This window comes from Pteropus medius, unplaced genomic scaffold, assembly GCF_902729225.1.
Source record: "Pteropus medius unplaced genomic scaffold, Ma_sr-lr_union100, whole genome shotgun sequence".
In the NCBI taxonomy this organism is placed as follows: domain Eukaryota; kingdom Metazoa; phylum Chordata; class Mammalia; order Chiroptera; family Pteropodidae; genus Pteropus; species Pteropus medius.
This window is the reverse complement of record NW_024340698.1, coordinates 8,492,193-8,506,206: the sequence shown is the minus strand read 5'-3', so window position 1 is coordinate 8,506,206 and position 14,014 is coordinate 8,492,193. Positions and strand designations below refer to the sequence as shown.

The window sequence follows — 14,014 nt, the reverse complement described above, 5'->3', positions numbered from 1 at the left end:
ATTTTTGCTATGACAATGTCAATGGGAGAAAGGCTGAGTTGCTGCTCCTCAAAGTGGGCACCTTAAGGAGATCGCCATGGCTCAAGGAATTAAGTCTTAGTTTGACCTTCATCTTTGAATGATCTGGAATTCAATTTTTTTGTCACCTGGAAAGCTGAGGGATTAGAAGTTTGGAGGTGAGGGTGAAAGGGTTAACCAGTTCCTAAAAGTCTAAACGATAAATTATTTTACACAGAGAAGTTTAATTTTCAAGCTGACCACATCACTTTTGTTAATCAGCTCAGTGAATGCTCTTCCTACATGGACAAGATAAAAAAATTAACTTAAAGGATCACTTTGAGATCCAAGGGACTTGGCTGATCCTAATAGCATCTCAAACTTACTATTTTCGATATTTAGCATATCATTGTTGTTTTTTTTTTTAATCTCCAGAACTTTACCCCTTTCTTTTGCTTTCTATCACAGTAAACGGTACTACCATCCACCAGTTACAGAAAATAAGACTTTGGGTATTATCTTCAATTCTTCCTTCATCCTAGGTTCACACAATCAAACAACTACTAAGTCCTGCCAATTCTACCTCCTTAGTGTTTCTTAAACCTGTCCAGTCCTACGTTTGCTCAAGTGCATAGAGATATTTGAGAAACATTTGTGTAACATCTCTTTTCTAAACTTTTTAGCCTCCTAAATGGTCCGTAGGTCTTGAATCATTCCTTCAAACTTCCACCAGTGTCATGAAGCAAGTCTGTTTGAAGCAAGTCTGACTACATCTTTCTGCTGATTTCAGCAACTCCCTATCAAGATAAAGAGCAAACTCTTATGCACAGAATATAAGGTATTCTGTAATCTTATCCCTACTTACCTTCCAAGTACATCTCCCACCTTCCACACCCTTTATGTTCAAGTATGTCTAAACTCATCATGGTTTTAGTAAATTTGCACCTAGTCTCATGACTTTAAACACCATCTTATACTGCAGACTCCCAGATTTACATGTCTAGTCCAGACCATTCCCCTCAGCTTTAGATTCATTCTTAGTTTATAGTTCTATATGTATGTATTCAAACATCTCAGATTTAACATGTCCAACACTGAACCTCAATATCCACTTCTCCTCAAAAGAAATAGAAGAGAAATAAGGAGGATGGGGAGGAGGAGGGAGGAGGAGGAGGAGGGAGGAGGAGGAGAGGAGCAGCAGCAGTTCATGCTCCTCTTGCAGGCCTAAAAATCTCAGTAAATGGCAATTCCAGCTGCTCAGGTCAAGCCTTGCAGTCGTCCTTGAGTCTTCTATTTCTCTCATAGTGTATCAGATCCATGTGGAGAAACTGAAGGTCTTACTTTCATAATTCATTTTTGCCTTGGGTTTGAACTGTGTGAGTCCACTTATATATAATTTTTTTTTTCATTAAATACCTGTACTGTTTTCAAACTGTGTTTTGGATTCCGAAGATGCAGAGAGCTGACTGTATTCATTAATCTACTCCATTTTACAGGGGACTTGAACATGCATGGATTTGGATATCCAAGGAAGGGTTCTGAAACCAATCCCCCATAGTTACCAAGGGACAATTTTAGGCGAGGCAACCCTTGGTTGACCTCACAGATTGCAAGGACCTTGTCAACTTACAATCCCTTATTTATTTTATTTTATTTTTTACGCCTACAGCACCTGGTCTTCCTCGATGGTCTCTCATCCAAGTACTAAACAGGCCCAATGCTGCTTAGCTTCCGAGATCAGATAGGATTGGGCTTGTTCAGGGTGGCATGGCCATAGACTCTGCTTTCAACTATATGGGAGTTGGCACCCCCTAACCCTTGTATTTTTCAAGGATCAACCGTATATCCAAATTTTGATCACTTCTTACCACCTCCACTGCAATGAATCTTGGTCCAAACAACCTTTTTCACTTTTCTGGATTATTGCTATAATCTCCTAACTGTTCTTGCTGCTGTTGCACTTACTCGCTGCACTTACTCCTGATTCAGTGTCTTTTCAATACAGTGGCTAAAGTAATACTGTGAGGTCAACCAAGGGTTGCCTCGCCTAAAACTGCCACAAAACCCTCCAGTGGTTTCCCACCTCACTCAGAGTAAATTCAAAGTCCTTATGATTGTCTCCCTACATGATAATAGGTACACTCTGGCACCAGCATTTGCACTTGCTGTGCCATCTGTCTGAAAAGTTATTTCCCCAGATGCACACAGATCCCTTCCTTTCTTTAGGTCTTTTACTCAAAAGCTGCTTCTGCAGTGAAGTTACTCTTATAAAATTACAACCCCCAATACAATGTCTTTGATCCTGCTTATCTGTTTCATTTTTTTTTTTCGTTAATAGCACTTAGCTTCTTCTAATATACGATATGCTTTAACTGGGCATTTTATTTAATATATTTTCTCTATTAGGTTGCAAGCTCCATGAGGATAGATTTTTGTTAGTTTAGTTCACTGCATATCCCAGTGCCTAGAACAGTGCCTGCAACAGTGTTAAATAGTGATGAATTGATTAAACTGCTTATGGTCTACTTCACATATGATTTTTTTCCCCCATGTACCTCTCTTTATGTTATTACCTCTGCCCAGAAGGCTTTTTCTTCTCTTCATTTTTTCCTATGGACTTCTTGTTAACATTCTTTAAAGAAAAACAGATTTATTGAGATATCATTCACATACTATATAGTTCATCCATTTAAAATGTATGATTCAATGGTATTTACTATATTCACAAAGTTGTACAACCATCACTATTGTCAATTTTAGAACATTTTCATCACCTCAGAAAGAAACCCGTTAGTGTCTTTCTAACTATGAAGGGATGCCCCGCTGTCCCTTCATTTCCCTCAACCCTAAGTTACCGCTAACCTGCTTCATGTCTCTGTAGATTTGCTTATTCTTGGCATTTTATACAAATAGAATCATATAATATGAGGTCTTTTATGATTGGCTTCTTTCACTTAGCATAATGTTTTCAAGGCTCATTCATGCAGTAGCATGTATCAGTACTTCTTTCCTTTTCATGGCCAAATAATATTCTGTTATATTGATATATCAAATTTTGTTTATCCATTGATAAGTTACTGAACATTTGGATTATTTCTACCTTTTCAATATTATGAATAGTGCTGCTATACACACTGGTGTTCACATTTTTGTGTGGACATATGTTTTTACTTCTCTTGAATATATACGTAGGAACAGAATTGCTGTGTCATATGGTCACTCTAAGTTAAACTATTTAAGAAACTACTAGACTATTTTCCAAGTGGCTGCACCATTTTACATTCCCATCAGTAGTGTATAAGGGTCCTAGTTTCTCCCTATCCTCTCTAACATTTGTTATTGTCTGACTTTTTTATTCTAGCCATCCTAGTAGGTGTGACATGGTATCTTGTTGTCATTTTGATTTGCATTTCCCTGATAACTAATGATATTGAGCACCTTTCTATGAGCTTAGTGGTCATTTGCATATCTTCTTTGGGCAAATATCTATTGAGATCCTTTTTCTATTTTCAAATTGGATTATTGGTCCATTTATTATTGAGTTGTTAAGAGTTCTTTATATATTCTAGATACAATTTCTTAACACATGATTTGCAAATATGATCTCTCATTCTACAGGTTGTCTTTCTACATTCTTGATAGGGTCTTTTGAAGCACAAAAGTTTTTAATTTTGATTAAGTTTAATTTATCTATTTTTTCTTTGGTTGCTTGTGCTTTTGATGTCATACCTAAGAATGGTTTGCCAAATCCAAAGTCATGAAGATTTATCTAGTTTTCTTCTAAGAGTTTTATACTTTTACCTCTTCCAAATAGATCTTTGATCTATTTTGAGTAAATTTTTATATGGTGTGAATCAAAGGTCCAATTTCTTTCTTTCTTTTTTTTTTTTTTTTGCATGTGGCTAACTAGTTATTCCAGCATCATTTGTTGAAAAGATCCTAATGGTCTGTTTGCTGCAAAAGATATGATATATTTCGTAGTCCCATGGTTCTCAAAGTGGAGTCCCCATAGCAGTAGCATTATTTGTTAGAAATGCAAAGTTGCAGTTCCCACCACGGACCTACTGAATCAGAAACTCAGGAGTTAGACCCAGAAATCTGTTTTAATAAGCCCACCAAGGGATTCTGATACAAGGTGAAGTTTAAAAACCATGACAAGTCAAATCAACTGATGAAACACATACACTTAATGAGCATTTGTTGTATGGATTATCTCCATTTTCCCCTTACACTTGGTCAGACCATCAATTCCTAATGATTCTTCCTCTTGAACATTTCCTGCATTCGTTTACCACCACTCCTTCTCAGTTTCACCATCTTAGTTAAGGTTTTCATCACCTCACACTACAAGAGCCTCCTTATTCTCTTTTCCATCTCTAACATTGTTCCTTCCAGGTCAACCCTGATTCTTAGATTATTGTTATGAAAAACCACTCTGTAAATGTCAGTCAGTGCCCTACTCAAATATAAGGGATAATGGCCCCCAAGATGAAGCACTCATTCTTCAATTGGGCATTCAAGGATTTCCTTAATTTGGTTTCAAACTGACTTTAAAATGTTTTTAATTTATGAATCCTAAACAAAAACACCCCATGTATCTAAATCATTCCTTACATATACCATGAGAATTTGTGCCCCTGTACTTTTCCTTTTCCCAATTCCTCCTACACTGTATTTACCACCTCTCCCTTTTGCCCCCTATGTATCCCCCTAGTTTTTAGCTTAAATGATTTCTCTTTTAGGATGCCTTCCTGGATGTTTCAGAAAGGTAAGGTTTCCTACCTCTATGGTCTCATAGAACATTGTATTTATACACTATATTTTAATTGTGTGTTTGTCTGTCTCCTCCACTAATGTGCAAAGTCTCTGATATCAGGAACCTTGCTCATTAACTTAATAAATATTTATTGAAAATTGCTATGTGCTGGGCCTATAAACCTAGCACCTAGGAGGTATTCGATAAAATTTTAATGGATAAAATGGGTTCATCCTTTTTCATGCTTGCCTCCAACACATATTGCTCTGTAAACCATGAGTTGGGGGGGATTTTGGACACATAAGATGACATCCAAGGGCAAGTAAGTGGTGTAAAAAATACAAGAGAGTCAGTCAAGCTTGCAGAGTAGGTAAATGCTATGCTTGCCTCCTCACATAACCACATTAAAATTACAACTAAATTATAGAGCAATCAACCTGGGAAACCTAGTTGAACAGAACTCCTATAACTAAGGATATAAAGAAGAAGCCACCTCAAGACTAGTAGGAGGGACAGAGATGCAAAACAAGCTAGCCCCACACCCACATGTCAGGGTAGAGAATCAGAAGGGATATCTCAGCTTCAGAGGTCCCCCCTGAAAAGTGAGGGGTCTCAGCCCCACACTGGAGTCCCCAGTCTGAAGCACCAGTGTCAGAAAGAGGAGCCCCCACAACATCTGGCTGTGAAAATCAGTGTGGATTCCATTCATCCCAATGAGACAGAAGATGGCTAGAAACCCATGTATCCACTTAAAAGCCCTGTGCACAGACTCACTCACTAGCAGGCACTCACCCTGGGTTCCACTGGAGAGAGAGCACTTGGGAGGTGCCAGAGACATACATGGGGAGTCTGAGTTGTATGGCTTCAGGGTGAGGGCTGGAGGGAAAGCTGCCACTGTCCCTGTGTTGAGCCCTCCTCTCATGTAGCCTGTGGGTGGGTTGATCTTCTTTTCTGTGTTGATCCTTCCCTCCATATGGCCAAGTCTAAAATTTTACTGGCCTGCGGAGCTCTGCTCACTCTACCCTGGTGAATCCCAGGCACTCTGCACTATCTAAATTGTGCACCACAAAAGACTTTTTCACAGCTGACAGGCAGCTATTGGTGGCCTGCACTGCAGTCTTTCTTGGACAACTCTTGGAGGTCCACGGGACCCAGGCAGGCAGTGGTTAACCTTGGTGTGCTCTGAGACTTTCATAGAATGGCACCCCATCTGAATATGCTTTAACCCAGGGAACACTATTCACTCCACAGTGGTGACTTCCTAAGACATCACTCCACCTAACTCACATGCTGCCAGAAGCTGTTTCAATGGCCTGTGGTCAGCTGGCATTGGCCTGTGATGCAGTCTTTCTGGGACAGCTTTTTGGATCTGCAGGGCCTAGGCAGATGGCTCCGAGCCTCAGTGTGCTCTGAGACTTTTGTGTAATGGCTGCAGTGTCAGACTGGTATCAAACCTAAATCTGCAATAACCTATTGAACACCACTCACCCCACGTTGGTGACTCACTAAGACCCCATCCCACCCAAATTCCATACCAACGAAGGCTCTTTCAATAGCTGAGTCTTATGGACAGCTGACAGGCAGCAGTAGGTCTCAAGATTCCCTAGTACTGAGTGGCCCCAGGCCTTTTGCTGAGCAGCGCCAGGCCCAGTACTGGCGGTGGCCAGCCTGTTTGCAGCATGGCCTGTCCCATGCACCGCCAGGTCGAGCACAGGCAGCAACCAACTATAAATTGCTTTGTGGCTCCTACAAAGTAGGCCTGGACAATCAGAAGCAACAGTTGACCTTGGTCTACAAAGAAGATCCTCCCAGGAGGCCACAGGATTAGAACTTTTGGTGGCTGGTTTCAAACCACAACGGAAAACCACTCAATTGGCCCAACAAGTGGAACACTCAAGAGGTGGTCACAGCAGGCACCAGAGCCCACTGGAGAGAATCCTGCTCTGTAGGGTCAGGGTCCACACAGCAACTTGTTTGCTACAGTATGGCCAAACGATACAGCTAGTCATCTTGAGGGTCATCCCAGCCATGGACTGGCCAACAGCAAATGAGGTTCAACTACAATAGGAAAACACATAAAACCCACACAATGGACACTCCTGGAGCACCTGGCTCAGGTGATCATAGATTGCGCAACCGGACTCAATGGGACACCTGCTATATAAGGCCACCTTGCCAAGAATGGGAGACATAGTAGATCTACCTAATATATAGAAACAAATGCAGAGTGGCAGCCAAAATGGGAGACATAAATAAAATAAAAACCGTGTCCCAAATGAAAGAACAGGAGAAAACTCCAGAAAAAGAACCAAATGAAATGGAGGAAAACAATCTACCACATATAGAGTTTAAAACACTAGGTATAAGAATGCTTAAGGAACTTAGTGAGAATTTCAATAAAGTGATAGTAACCATAAAAAAGAACATAAATACCGTAAAAAAATAACCAGTCAAAAAGAAAGCATATAATAATTAAATTGAAGAATATACTAGAAGGAATCTACAGCAGATTAGATGAATCAAAGGATAGAATCAGCAATTTAGAAGAAATCAGAACAGCAAAAGAAAAAAGAAAGAGAGGAGAAAAAAATGGCGTACATTATAGAGGCTTTGTTCATCCCTCTGGCGACCAAATTAAACTTGTCACAGAAACAAGGAGCAAACAGCAAGAAAAATTGCCTGGGATCTAGATGAACAAGCCACACGACTAGGGAGAGAACTAAGAGGTGGCCCAGTCCTCAGAGGCTGAGTGAGACAGAGACTACAGCAGCCAACATCTGCAGACCTCTTAAAGGGGCCGTGTCTGCAAGTGAACATTCACTGTGACAGTCCTGTTCACTCTGAGCACCAGAGCCCATTCAGCTGTACAGGAGGGCACCAGGGACTTATAGGGGGACACTGAGTCATCAGAGTAAGAGCTTAGACGAGATTCACTCTGTACAGAAGTGCCGGGGGTATCCATTGTTCCCCTGTTGAGCCTTCCCACCTCCCAGTGCATGGACTCAGAGCAGCCACAGCAGAGAAATCATCAAACTGGATGACAGAGGTCGCTCCACCCAGAGGATTCCCTGAAACTCTGCCTCCCCAATTCACACCCCACCAAAGCCACATCCAAGTGTGTCTGTCCTCCCTTAGTAAGGTGCCTCTTGCTGAGCAGCAACTAGACTCACATTGGAGGCAGCTAGCCTTGGTTTCTGGTGTGGCCTTTTGAGAAAACTATAAGCACAGCATCTGTGGATTACTTGCTGAATCTTAACAAGTGGCCCAGGAGGGGCACAGGCTGGGGCTAAATATGACCTGCAGCTGAACCCCTCTCAGGACTGGGCCTCAGAAACCTACTTCACAAAGCTGCACTAATAAGACCAGGTGACTTAGGAGCTTTGTTTACTACGTAGAAACAGACACAGAAAGGCAACCAAAATGAGAAGACAAAGAAGCAGAAAATTGTATGAGAGAATAGAACAGAGATCCAGAAATAATAGAGTCAAGCAATCTAACAGATGCGGAGTTCAAAACACTGGTTATAAAGATGCTCACTGAACGTAGTGGAAGTGTAGATGAATTCAGTGAGAACTTTAACAAAGAGATAAAAAAAAACAAAACATAAAAATAGAAATGGAAATTATAAAAGGGAACCAATCAGAAATGAAGAACATATTATCTGAGTTGAGAAGTATATTAAATGGAATAAAAAGAGTGAATAGAGAATCAAATGACCTATATAGAGGATGGAAAAGCCAAAGACACTCAAGCAAAATGGCAAGAAGAAAAGGTAGCCAAGACTATAATAGTAATTTAAGGAGCCTAAGGGACACTATTAAATGTAAAAATATCTGTGTCATAGGGGGTTCCAGAAAAAAACAAAACAACAACAAAAAAACCCAAGAAGTCAAAAAGCTATTTGAAGAAATAATTGTGGAATTTTTCCCTAACCTGGAGAAGGAAATAGACATAAAACCCCAGGAAGCACAGAGAGTTCCAAAAACCAGGAACCCAATGAAGCCCGCACCAAGACACATCATCATTAAAATGCCAACAGTTAAATACAAAGAGAGAATCTTAAAAGCAGCAAGAGAAAAGTAGTTAGTTACCTACAAGGGAGCACTCATAAGACCGGCAGCTGATTTCTCAAAAGAAACTATGCAGAACAGAAGGGCTTGCCATAAAATATTCAAAGTGTTGAAAACCCAGGATCTACAACCAAGAATACTTTACCCAGCAAAGCTATAATTTCAAGTCGAAGGACAGATACAATGCTTCCCAGACAAAAATAAGCTAAAAGAATTCATCAACACCAAGCCAATATTATAGGAAATGTTGAAGGGACTTAAGAAGAAAATCATGTATCAAAAACATGAGTAAAGAATGGTAATAACTACATTCCTATCAACAAGCACCTCATTTGGAAAAGAGTTAAGTGCTCCAACCAAAAGATAGAATTGCTGAATGGATAAGAAAACAAGACCCCTATGTATGCTGCCTACAAGAGACTCACTTCAGATTAAAAGACATACATAGGCTAAAAGGAAGGGGATGGAAAAAGATATTGCCTTGATGGACCTAGAAGGTATTGTGCTGAATAAAATGGGTCAGATAGAGAATGACAAATATCACATGATTTCACATACATGTGGAATCTAAGAACAAAATGAACAATAACAGCAACGAAAGTATAAATAAACTCCTAGATACAGAGAGTATTTTGAGGACTACTGGATGGGAGGGAGGTTGTGGGGGGGCAAAAAAAGGTAAAGGGATTAAGAGTACAAATGGATAGTTACAGAACGGACATGGAGATGTAGGGTGTAGCATGGGGAAGATGGTTAATAATGTAATAAATACATAAGGGGGAAGAAGGATACTAGATTTAGTGGGGTAATCATTTTATGAGTTATGTGGATCTCTGATCACTATGCTATACAACTGAAACTGGTATATTATTGTATGCCAACTATAATTGAAAAAAATCATTGGATTGTACAATGTAAATACAAGCAACTAATTGTCTATTGCATTTCGTTAAAGACGAGGAAAAATAATATATGTATATATTTCAAAAAAAGATAAATGAAAAAAATGAGGATAGTTTAAGAGACCTCTGGCAAAACATCAAGCATAACAACATTCACATCGCTGGGGTATCAGAAAGAAAAGAGAGAACAAGGGATTGAGAAACTATTTGAAGAAATAATAATGAAAAAAACTTTCCTAACCTGTAAAAGGAAATAGACATTCAAATCCAGGAAGCACAGAGTCACAAACAAGATAAACCTAAACAAGTTAATACCAATACACATCATAATTAAAATTCCAAAGGTTAAAGACAGAGAGAAACTTAAAAACAGCAAGAGGAAGGCAGTTACCTATAATGGAGCATCCATAAGACTGTCAGCTGAGTTCTCAACAGAACCTTTGCAATCTAGAGGGGATTGGCAGGAAATATTCGAAATGATGAAAAGCAAGGAACTACAGATAAGACTACTCTATTCAGAAAGGCTATCATTTTTAATTGAAGGAGATATAAAGAACATCCCAGACAAGAAAAAGCTAAAAGAATTTATTACCAACAAACCAGTATTACAAGAAATGTTAAAAGAACATTTTTAAGAAGAAGAAGGGGACTGGGGGGAGGGAGCATAAATATGGATAATAAAATGGCAATAACTATGTACCTATCAATTATCATTTTAACTGTAAATGGATTAAATGCTCCAATCAAAAGACATAGGCTAGCAGAATGGGTAAGAAAACAAGACCCATACACATGCTGTCCACAAGAGATCTACTTCAGATTGAAAGGCATATACAAACTGAAAGTAAAGGATGGAAAAAGATATTTCATGAAAATGGAAATAAAAAAAAAAATCTGGGGTAGCAATACTTATACAGACAAAATAAACTTTAAAACAAAGACTATAATAAGAGACAAAGAAAGACATTTCATAATGATTAAGGGATCAATCCAATAAGAGGACGTAACCCTTGTAAGCATTTATGCACCCAACATAGAAACACCTAGATACATAAAGCACGTATCAACCAACCAAAAGGGAGAGATTGACAGTAATACAGTCATAGCAGGGAACTTTAGCACCCTATTGATAGCAATGGATTGATCTTCCAGACAGAAAATCAACAAGAAAACAGTAGATTTAAACGATACATTAGATCAGATGGATTTAATTGATATTTTTAGAGAATTTCACCCCAAAACAGCAGAATATACAATCTTTTCAAGTGAATGTGGAATATTTTCCAAGATAAACCACATATAAGGCCACAAACCAAGTCTCAATAAATTTAAAAAGATTAAAATCATACACAGCATCTTCTCTGACCACAATGGTATGAAACCAGAAATAATTGCACACACACACACACAATCTTGAAAAACAAGTAAGCACATGGAAGCTAAATAACATGCTACTTAACAATGAATGGGTTAACAATGAGCTCAAGGAAGAAATCAAGATACTCTGAGATAAATGAAAATGAAAACACAACAACCCCAAATCTATGGACAGCAAAAGGAGTCCTAAGAAGGAATTCATAGCAATACAGGTCTACCTCAAGAAACAAGAAAAATCTAAAATAAACATTCTAACCTTATTCCTAAAGAAACTGGAAAAAAAAAACCAGCCAACAAATCCCAAAGGGAATAGCAGGAAGGAAATAATAAAGATCAAAGAGGAAATAAACAAAATACTGTCCAAGAAAACATTACAAAAGATCAATGAAACCAAGAGCTAGTTCTCGGAAAGAATAAATAAAATTCATAAACCTTTAAGTAGACTCATCAAGAAAAAAAAGAGAGGACCTAAATAAATAAAATCAGTAATGAAAAGAAAATAGTGAAAATGACTCCACAGAGTACAAAGGGTTATAAGAAAATACTATGAACAATTATACACCAACACATTGAACAATCTGGAATAAATGGATAAATTCCTAGAAGCATACAATCTTCCAAGACAGAATCAAGAAGAAACAGAAAATCTGAATAGACTAATTACTACTAATGAAATTGAAATGGTAATTAACACCCCCCTCCCAACACACACACACACACACACAAACAAAAGTCCGGGACCAGATAGCTTCACAGGTGAATTTTACCAAACATTCAAAGAAGAATTAATACCTATCCTTTCAAACTATTTCAAAAAATTCAAAAATATATAAGGCCCCCAACCTCATTTTACAAGGCCACCATTACTTGATTCCAAAGACAGACAAAGACATCACAAAAAAAATGATAAGCCAATATCTTTGATGAACAGAGATACAAAATTCTCAACAAAATATTAGTAAACTGAATTCAGCAACACAGTAAAAAAAATTATACACCTTGATCAAGTATGATTAATTCTTGGGATGCAAGTTTGTTTCAATATCCACAAATCAGTTAACGTAATGTACCACATCAGCAAAATGAAGAATAAAAATCATATGATCATGTCAACAGATGCAGAAAAACTGTTTTACAAAATCCAGCATCCACTTATGATAAAAGCTCTCAGCAAAGTGGGAATAGAGGGAACATACTTCGACATAATAAAGGCCATATATGACAAACCTACAGGTAACATCATACTCAATGGTGAAAAGCTAAAAGCATTTTTCTTAAGATCAGGAACAAGACAAAGATATCCACTTTCACCATTTCTATTCAACATAGTATTGTAAGTCCTAGCCACAGCAATCAGAGAAGTAAAAAAAGGCATCTGAATTAGAAAAGGAAAGGTAAAATTGTCATTATTTGCAGATGGCATGATATTATATATGAAGAGCCTTAAAGTTTCCACCAAAAACTTTTATAACTGATAAACTAATTCAGTAAAGTGGCAGGATACAAAATTAGTAGCATTTCTATATACCAATTATCAGAAAAAGAAGTTAAGAAAACAATCTTATTTATAATTGCATTAAAAAAATACTTAAGAATAAATTTAACCAAAGAGATAAGACTTGTATTCGGAAAATTATAAGAAATTGAAGAAAAAAATTGAAGAAGATACAAATAAATGGAAGAATATACCATGATCATGGATAGGAAGAATTAACATCATTAAAATGTCCACACTACCCAAAGCAATCTATAGATTCAATGAAATCTCTATCAAAATACCAATGGCATTTTTCACAGAATTAGAACAAATAATATTAAAATTTATATGGAACCATAAAAGATCTCAAATAGCCACAGCAATTTCAAGACAGAAGAACAACATTGGAATTATTATAATACCTGATATCAAACTATACTACAAGGCTACAGTAATCAAAACAGCATGATACTGGCATAAAAATCAACACATAAATTAATAGAACAGAATAGAAAACCCAAAAATAAACCCATGATTATTTGGCCAATTAATCTATGAAATATACAGTGGGGTAAAAACACTGTATTAAATAAATGGTGTTGGGAAAACTAGACAGATGCAGACAGATAAAAATGAAACTAGACCACCTTCTTATACCATATACAAGAATAAACTTAAAATGGATTCAAGACTTAAAGGTAACACCTGAAACCATAAAACTCTTAGAAGAAAACAGACAGTAAACTCTCTGACATTGCTCTTAGTAATATTTTTCCAATATGTCACCTCAGCAAGGGTGATAAATAAGGAAACATAAGAATAATGGGCATTATCAAAGGCAAGGAAAAGGAGCATGGACTAGAAAGCATTTTCAGACAAATAGGTGATGAGAATTTCCCAAATCTAAGGACTGAGCTGGAGTGTGAAATTTAAGAAGTAAGCAGAACATCCAATTATCTCGACCCAAAAAGCCCTTCACCAAGACACATTGTATTAAAATTATCAAAAATCAATGACAAAGACAAAATTCTCAGGGCAGTCAGGGAGAAGGAAATGGTAAATTATACAGCAAAACCCATTAGATTATCGTTGGACTTCTCAGCACAAACTTTACAAGCCAGAAAGGAGTGGAATCATATATTCAAACTGTTAAGTAAAAGAAACTACCAGCCTAGAACAATGTATCCAGCTAAGCTCACCTTTAGATATGAAGGAGAAATAAAGATCTTTCCAAACATACAAAAGTTGAGGGAATTCTCCACTATGAGGCCAGCATTACAGGAAATACGAAAAGGAGTCAGCTCACTGAAAACAAAATAAAAGAAACAATACACAATTAGGAGAAGGTGACTATCAGGAAAATAGAAGCAGAGGAATGCAACCCTTACTAAGAAAAGGGTATTATAAGCTTAAACGATAAGAAGAGAATTGCTAA

At 37.6% G+C, this 14,014-nt stretch overlaps 1 pseudogene; it reads right to left on the bottom strand.

Annotated features, from left to right (window-relative positions):
• Positions 1-1,657: 1,657 nt before the first annotated feature.
• Positions 1,658-1,776, bottom strand: LOC120613127 (uncharacterized; annotated as a pseudogene).
• Positions 1,777-14,014: the final 12,238 nt, after the last annotated feature.